This window comes from Microcebus murinus, chromosome 16 (assembly GCF_040939455.1).
Source record: "Microcebus murinus isolate Inina chromosome 16, M.murinus_Inina_mat1.0, whole genome shotgun sequence".
In the NCBI taxonomy this organism is placed as follows: domain Eukaryota; kingdom Metazoa; phylum Chordata; class Mammalia; order Primates; family Cheirogaleidae; genus Microcebus; species Microcebus murinus.
The window spans coordinates 43,462,805-43,469,834 of NC_134119.1; the positions used below are offsets into that span (position 1 = coordinate 43,462,805).

The 7,030-nt window shown below is 44.0% G+C and overlaps 1 pseudogene; it reads right to left on the reverse strand.

Moving 5' to 3' along the window:
- Positions 1 to 4,929: 4,929 nt before the first annotated feature.
- LOC105867377 (small ribosomal subunit protein eS1-like) lies at positions 4,930 to 5,778 on the reverse strand (annotated as a pseudogene).
- Between the last annotated feature and the right edge of the window lie 1,252 nt (positions 5,779 to 7,030).

A 7,030-nucleotide genomic window follows, 5' to 3' on the forward strand; every position in this document is an offset into this window, starting at 1 on the left:
TCTCACTCTTGCTCAGGCTGGTCTTGAACTCCTGACCTTGAGGGATCCTCCCCTCTTGGCCTCCCAGAGAGCTAGGATTACAGGCATGAGCCACCTTGCCCCTCCTGAACTTCAATTTCTTTTCACAAAACCTGCTGGGTGAATGTACTTACTACGTGCTGTGCTGTGTTTAATCATGTTTTGTAAAGTGCATAGATTATCTCGGGTGCTGTGTGGATTGAGGACACAGGGCAGGGTGGCGAGGAAGGAGCCCTTAGCCATGTGAGACACACAAAGGGGTTGGATTTTGGTAAATTGTAAATTTGTAAAAACTTTTGTTTCTCTTGCACCTTTTCCTCAAGTGCGATTAAGCTTTACTCCCTAAGAATGGGACTTCTGAGATTTGCCAACAACCAGCTGGCATTGTATTTTGTTCCTCAAACACTAAGCACCGAATCACCACAGCTCACTCATCCTTCCCTCCTGTGATGAGCCGGCTTTCCAGATTTAGGACTGTTTCTCCAGCTTTTCTGTCAGCAACCACAAGCCATGGAGACTCAGGTTCTTACCCCTGCCCATGCGCGTGGCGTGGCTGCAGAACTTCAGGAAACGACAAACCTTCTCACAGAGACATTTCAAACTTCCTAACCTCTGGTGGTTCCTGAAATGAAGGCTGCTGTTTCCCTCCTGTGTCCCTTGACTGACCTGGCTCCTGGGCAGAGCAATGTCTGTCAAGAGCGTGTTCTCCAGAGACAGGAGGCCTTGTCCACAGGCTGCAGTTCCTGGGGGCCTGGTGCACAAAGTCTCTGTCAGGCCCGGTTCCTCAGCAAGTACTTAGTTATCAAGATTGGGTCGTAGTTGAGAAGGTTCTGGAGACAATCCACTTGAGTGCAGATCCTGGCTTCACCCCTTCCCTCAGGAAAAGTATTCCCATCTGGGCCTCAGTTTCTTTATCTGTCAAATGGGAGATGATACTACTAATAATAGTAGCCTCAACAGTTGATGCGAATCGTAAATAGGTTTCTAGAAAGTCCACAGAAAGCACACAGACCAATGCCTGGAGTAGATGAAGCATTTAATAAATGTGATATATGATAATTACTAAATTTTTGTGTCCTCCCGAAGGAGAGAGATGCCTGCTTACGTCTGGGCAGGCAGGTTGAAGGAACTGGAAGTGGGATACCAGCAGAATGGCCATGGAATGTGGTTAGAGCAGGAGCTGTCCAGAACAGGATTTCTCCACCTCAGCACTTTTAACATTTTGGTCCAGATCATTCTTTGTTGTGGGGCTGTTCTGTGCATTGTAGAGCATTTAGCAGTGTCACTGGCCAACCTCCACTCGATGCCAGTGCCACCTCCCTATTCCCAGTTGTGAAACCTCAAATGTCCCCAAACATTGCCAAATGTCCCCTGGGGCCCCAAACATCCCCTAGATGAGAATCACTGGTCTAGAGGGGACAGATGAAGCCAGTGCAGCAGATCAAATCAGAAAACCCCAGGGTCATGACATGAACTTGACTGTTCTTAGACAGTAATTTAGCTAGGCTGAGACGATCCCACAGGAATAAAAGTATTTCCCTTCTCTTTTTCTGGTAGTCCATGTTGAGTATATTTATCTGAGTGTATGTGTGTATTACGGTAAAACAGGTCTAAAAAGAGAAGGAACAAAAAATACCTCTACAAAAGGAAAACATTTTATATAGAAATGTTTTTGTGGCATGTGATTGAGGTTTGTTAAGATTGGCAACCATAGTTGTCACCTCCAGGGTTGTATGAGCTGGTGACCCTGGTGTGGCTTTTATTGAGGTTGTGGAGGGCTGATGGCATTTGTAGCTTTCCCTATACCCCCTGCACCCCACATCAAGAATACCCCAGGGTGCTTTATTACCCTAGGCTGTGTTCTTTACTTTCTTCCAGAACAATTCCCACGAGGCCCACTGAAAATCAACTCTTTTAGTGAATTCTGGAATGCCGAAAACTGCCAGAAAGGCCTGGGAAACTACAACCCTTCCCCATTTTCAAGGTGATCTGAATCAAGGTGGCCAATTAACTTTCGGAATATTCAATGGTGACTTTTTGAGCAGATCTTCTCTGGCTCTGACAACCTGGGGATCACGTTACAACACAGAGTCTGATTCAGAAGAGCAGGGGAGGGACCTACGTTCTGCATTTCTAGTGAGCTTCCAGGTTGATACCAAGCTGCTGGTCCAGAGAACGCTCTGAAAATCAAGGCACCAGTTGGCGATTCTGCAAGAGGTCTTCTTTTTCCGTGCCTAAAACAGGATTTTCAGCAACAGTTTTTAAGCAGCGAAGAGACATTTTTATCAGAGTATGAGTTTTTTTTTTTTGTTTTTTTTTTTATTAATCCATACCAGACAGGCATCTTCTTTTATCTCCTCCAGGGTATATCAAGGCAGGCAGGAATGTGGTCATTTGGCCAGTGACTTTTCTTTTTGGTGCCCTCCTGTTTTGCATCGGGTGTGTGGCAGGGCACAATCTCCTTTCAGGAGAGACAGCAGAAGCAGAAAGGGGGTGGGGAGGCAGGGTGGGGGAGGGAAGAGCCTCCCCCAGCATCGGGTTGAGCCCCTGAGTCAGTCCTGGCACGTGGGCGTGCGCCAGCGCTGGCGGTGGCCACCCTGTGTGTGGTTTGTGGGGCCGGCTGGAAATCCCCCATGAATGGCCAGGAGGAGCTGGGGGGACGAGTGGCCTAAGCCACGGCTGTAAACTACACTGGTTTCCCAAAGGATTGTGCAAGTGCGCACAAAAGTCGGAAGGATAAACTGAGCCCTGTGGGGCCTTTATGAACCAGGAGATTATGGTTGGGCTCGGCCACAGCCTAAGTGTGTAGTACAACAAGGCCATTGTGCGGCTTGGGCATTCATATTGAAAATAAAATATTAGCTGGGTGGTCTGGAATAATGAAGGCATTTATGACTCCGGCAGAGCATATGTATGTCACACTGATCCACAGATTACCCTTACAGAGTCTGGGCCCATGCGAGCTGCAGAGGGCTGAGGCCACCAGTACAGATCTGGGATGAAAGGACCAGTGATCAAAGCGGCTCAGGAGGACTAAAGAGCTGTTTATCTGTGACCCAGGGGTACAATGGAATGAGGAATACCATTTCGTTGAAAACTGGGACTGGTTTCCAAGAGCATCCTTAAAAACTCTGAACTTCAGAGAAAATGGTCTCGATCCAGCACTCGGAGGGGAAAACACGCTGCCGGAAAAACAATGAGCGTCCGAGAGGGGCTTGGGAAGCCGTGTGACCCGGTGACCCCAGCACAGGTCCACAGTCGGGATCTGGGACGACAAATCACTGGCTCGGCTGTCACTCCATAAGCGACCTTGGTCCAGTCACCTAGCCTTGCGTTTTCCTCATCTGCCGAGGACAGAGGTTGAGTACAGTCTCCGAAGTCACCAGGCCCTCAAAAGGACACGCAAAGGCCATACTTGCTCCGTTCTATTTTTCCTACGAAAGATCACTGGGAGGCCCAACAGAACACTTCTCTATGAATGTGGGGTGGGGACTAGAATTTTCTGGAACAGGACCACCAAATATGCCATGTGTCACGTCTCCTTTCCTGCCTTAGGAGAAAAAATTTTTAAGTATACAACTCAGTGATTTCTGACACGTGTATATACACCCTTGAAAATGTCTCACAATTATGAGAATGAACATATACATCATTCTCAAACGTCTTCTTATGCCCTTTATAATTCTCCACCCCCAATCTTCCCATCATCAGGTAATCTCTGATTTACTTTCTGTCACACTGAGTTAGTTTTTCATTTCCTAGAATTTTTTTTTTTTTTGAGACAGAGTCTCACTTTTTTGCCCAGGCTAGAGTGAGTGCCGTGGCGTCAGCCTAGCTCACAGCAACCTCAAACTCCTGGGCTCAAGCAAACCTACTGCCTCAGCCTCCCGAGTAGCTGGGACTACAGGCATGTGCCACCATGCCCAGCTAATTTTTTCCTATATGTGTTAGTTGGCCAATTAATTTCTTTCTATTTCTAGTAGAGACAGGGTCTCCCTCTTGCACAGGCTGGTTTCAAACTCCTGACCTTGAGCGATCCGCCCACCTCGGCCTCCCAGAGTGCTAGGATTACAGGCGTGAGCCACCGTGCCCGGCCACATTTCCTAGAATTTTATATGCATGGGAACAAAGTACAGTATGCATGGTATGGCTTGCCTCAGTCACCATGGTGATTTCAAGATCCATCCCTGTAGTGTATATCAGTAGCTTGTTCCTTTTTATTGTTGAGTAATATTCTGTTGTATGGATATACAAAAATTTGTTTATCCATTCACCCGTTGATGAACATTTGGATTTTTTTTCTAGTTTGTTGCTTTTCCAAATAAAGCTTCTATGAGCATTGGCGTTCAAGTCTTTGTATAGACATACGCTTTCGTTTCTCTTTGGTAAATACCTAGGAGTAAAATGGCTAGATCATGTGAAAAGTATGTATAACTTTGGTTGTACTATCTTACATTTCTACCAGCACAGTGGGAAAATTCCAGTTGCTTCACATCCTCGCCAATGCTTTTGGATTTGCAGTGGTGTCTCAGTATGATTTTATTAAATAATTTGCATTTTCCTAATGACCGATGATGTCAAGCATCTTTTCATGTATGTATAAGCCATTTAAAAATCTTCTTTAGTGAAGTGCCCATTCAAATATTTTGCCTATTTAAAAAAAAATGGGTTGTCTTCTTATTATTGAGTTGCAAAAGTTGTTTATATAATCTAGGCACATATCCTTTTGGATATATATTTTGCAACTATCTTCTCCCCCCTATCTGTGCCTCGAAGAAGCATTTTGAGAACTGAGGAGGGCAGACGGTCCTTCTAGGCTGGTGTGTTGCGTTCTGGAGTCCCTGCTAATGCAGAAGCTGCTTCTCCAGGCCAGGCCAGACTCTCCTTTGGTTCTTTTTTTTTTTTCTCACAAATAGGACACTTTATTTGTCATTATTAAAAGTCTGAATTTTAAACAGATTCTTGGACTGGTGGTTCATATCCATCAGCTCGTTCAACTTTAGCGCCTGTCTCGTCACCAGTAGCTTTTCCAGAACTACTACCTTCACCATGAAGCTCCATGAGTTCTCCCAATTCAAACTTGGGCTTCTTCAGCATTTTTACTTTTCTAACGAAGACATCATGGAGAGGATAAATAGATGGCAAGCCTTTTCTATGTCTTCTCGAATGCTGTCTGGAATCAATTTATTGACTACTTCTTTCAAGTCATTTGTCTGCACCTCTCTGGTCATGATTTCCATCCTCTTCTTCTGGATTTGGCGGACCTGTTGGTGCTGAGCATAGGAGGTCTTCCGTATCTGATTGTTGTGTTTTTTAGTAAAACCAACACAGAACAGACGAAGCAAATAACCATCGCTAGTCTTGACATCAACGTGAGCTTCCATCGTAGTCTGCCATTTTTTAACCATGGAACACATTTTGTCACGGGTAAGGTCCATGCCATGAAAATTAGTCAATCCGTTTTTGCCCTGAACATCTTTAGTAATCAGCTTGAATTTTCTAAATGCAACTTCATCATTTTGCAGATCAGCAAGGCTCACTTCAAACACACGACCCTTGAGGCCATCGGAGGCAATTTTCGTTCCTTGAGTCCTGGTGACTAGTGTTTTCCCAATATTTCTTATATTGAACATACCAGGTGCCTTCACATCATACCAATCTTTTTTAGAAAATGGATCAACCACTTTCTTCTTGGCTCCCTTTTTGCCGCCTTTTGTAAGGCGCTTGTTCTTGCCGATCGCCATGGTGCTGCTCAGGGAGCCAAAAACCTTTGGTTCTTTTTTTTAAATTTAATTTTTAGTTATTATGGGTGCATAATAGTTATATATATTTATAGGGCACATGTGATGTTTTGATACAGGCATACACATGTGAATTAGTCAAATCAGGGCAATTAGAGTATCCACCACCACAAGCACTGATCATTTCTTTATGTTAGGAATATTCCAATTCTACTCCTCTGGCTATTTTAAAGTATGCCCTAATTTATTGTTGATTATAATTATTTTATTTTGCTATCAAATATTGTTCATTCTATCTGTCTAACTATATTTTTGCACCCGTTAACCATCCCTACTTCATCCGCCCCACCGCTACCCTTCCCAGCCTCTAGTAACCATCATTCTAGTCTCTATCTCCATGAAATCAACTGTTTTTAATATTTAGCTCCCACATGTGAGTGAGAACATGTGCAATTTGTCCTTTTGTGCTTGGATTATTTCACTTAACAAAATGTTCTCCAGCTCCATCCATGTTGTTGCAAATGGCAGGATTTTGTTCTTTTTTTATGGCTACATAATATTTCACTGTGTAGAGGTACCACAATTTCTTTATCCATTCATCTATGGATGACACTTAGGTTTATTCCAAACCTTGGCTGTTGTGAATAGTGTTGCAAAAAGCATGGGAGTGCAGATATGTTTTTTATATACTACATTCATTTCTTTTGGTTATATACCTAGTAGTGGGATTGCTGGGTCATACAGTAGCTCTATTTTTAGTTTTTTGAGGAAACTTCATACCGTTTTCCATAATGATTACATTAATTTATATTCCCACCAATATTGTACAAGGGCTCCCATTTCTCCACATCCTCACCAGCATTCATTATTGCCTGTCTCTTTGATAAAAAAGCCATTTTAACTGAGGTGAGATGATACCTTGTTATAATTTTGATTTGCATTTCTCTGATGACTAATGAGCCTTTTTTTATGTACCTGCTGGCCATTTGTATGTCTTCTTCTGAAGAATGTCCTTTGGTTCTGTTAATGACAGTGAGATGGAAACATCAGGTCACCTTGAACTCTACCTCAAGGGTTCTAGGGCCTTTGTAAGCCACACAGTGCACTGCCAAGCACAGCCTAAATATTGCACACACTCTCTTACCTTCTGCCTGAATGCAGGTGACTTAGTTGTTTGAACAGCTCAGGGCACCAAAAGGAATATTTGCAGTAGATGGCCGAGAAGGTGCTGCCTGGTACCTGCAGTTGAGCCTGTTCTAGGACAACCAATA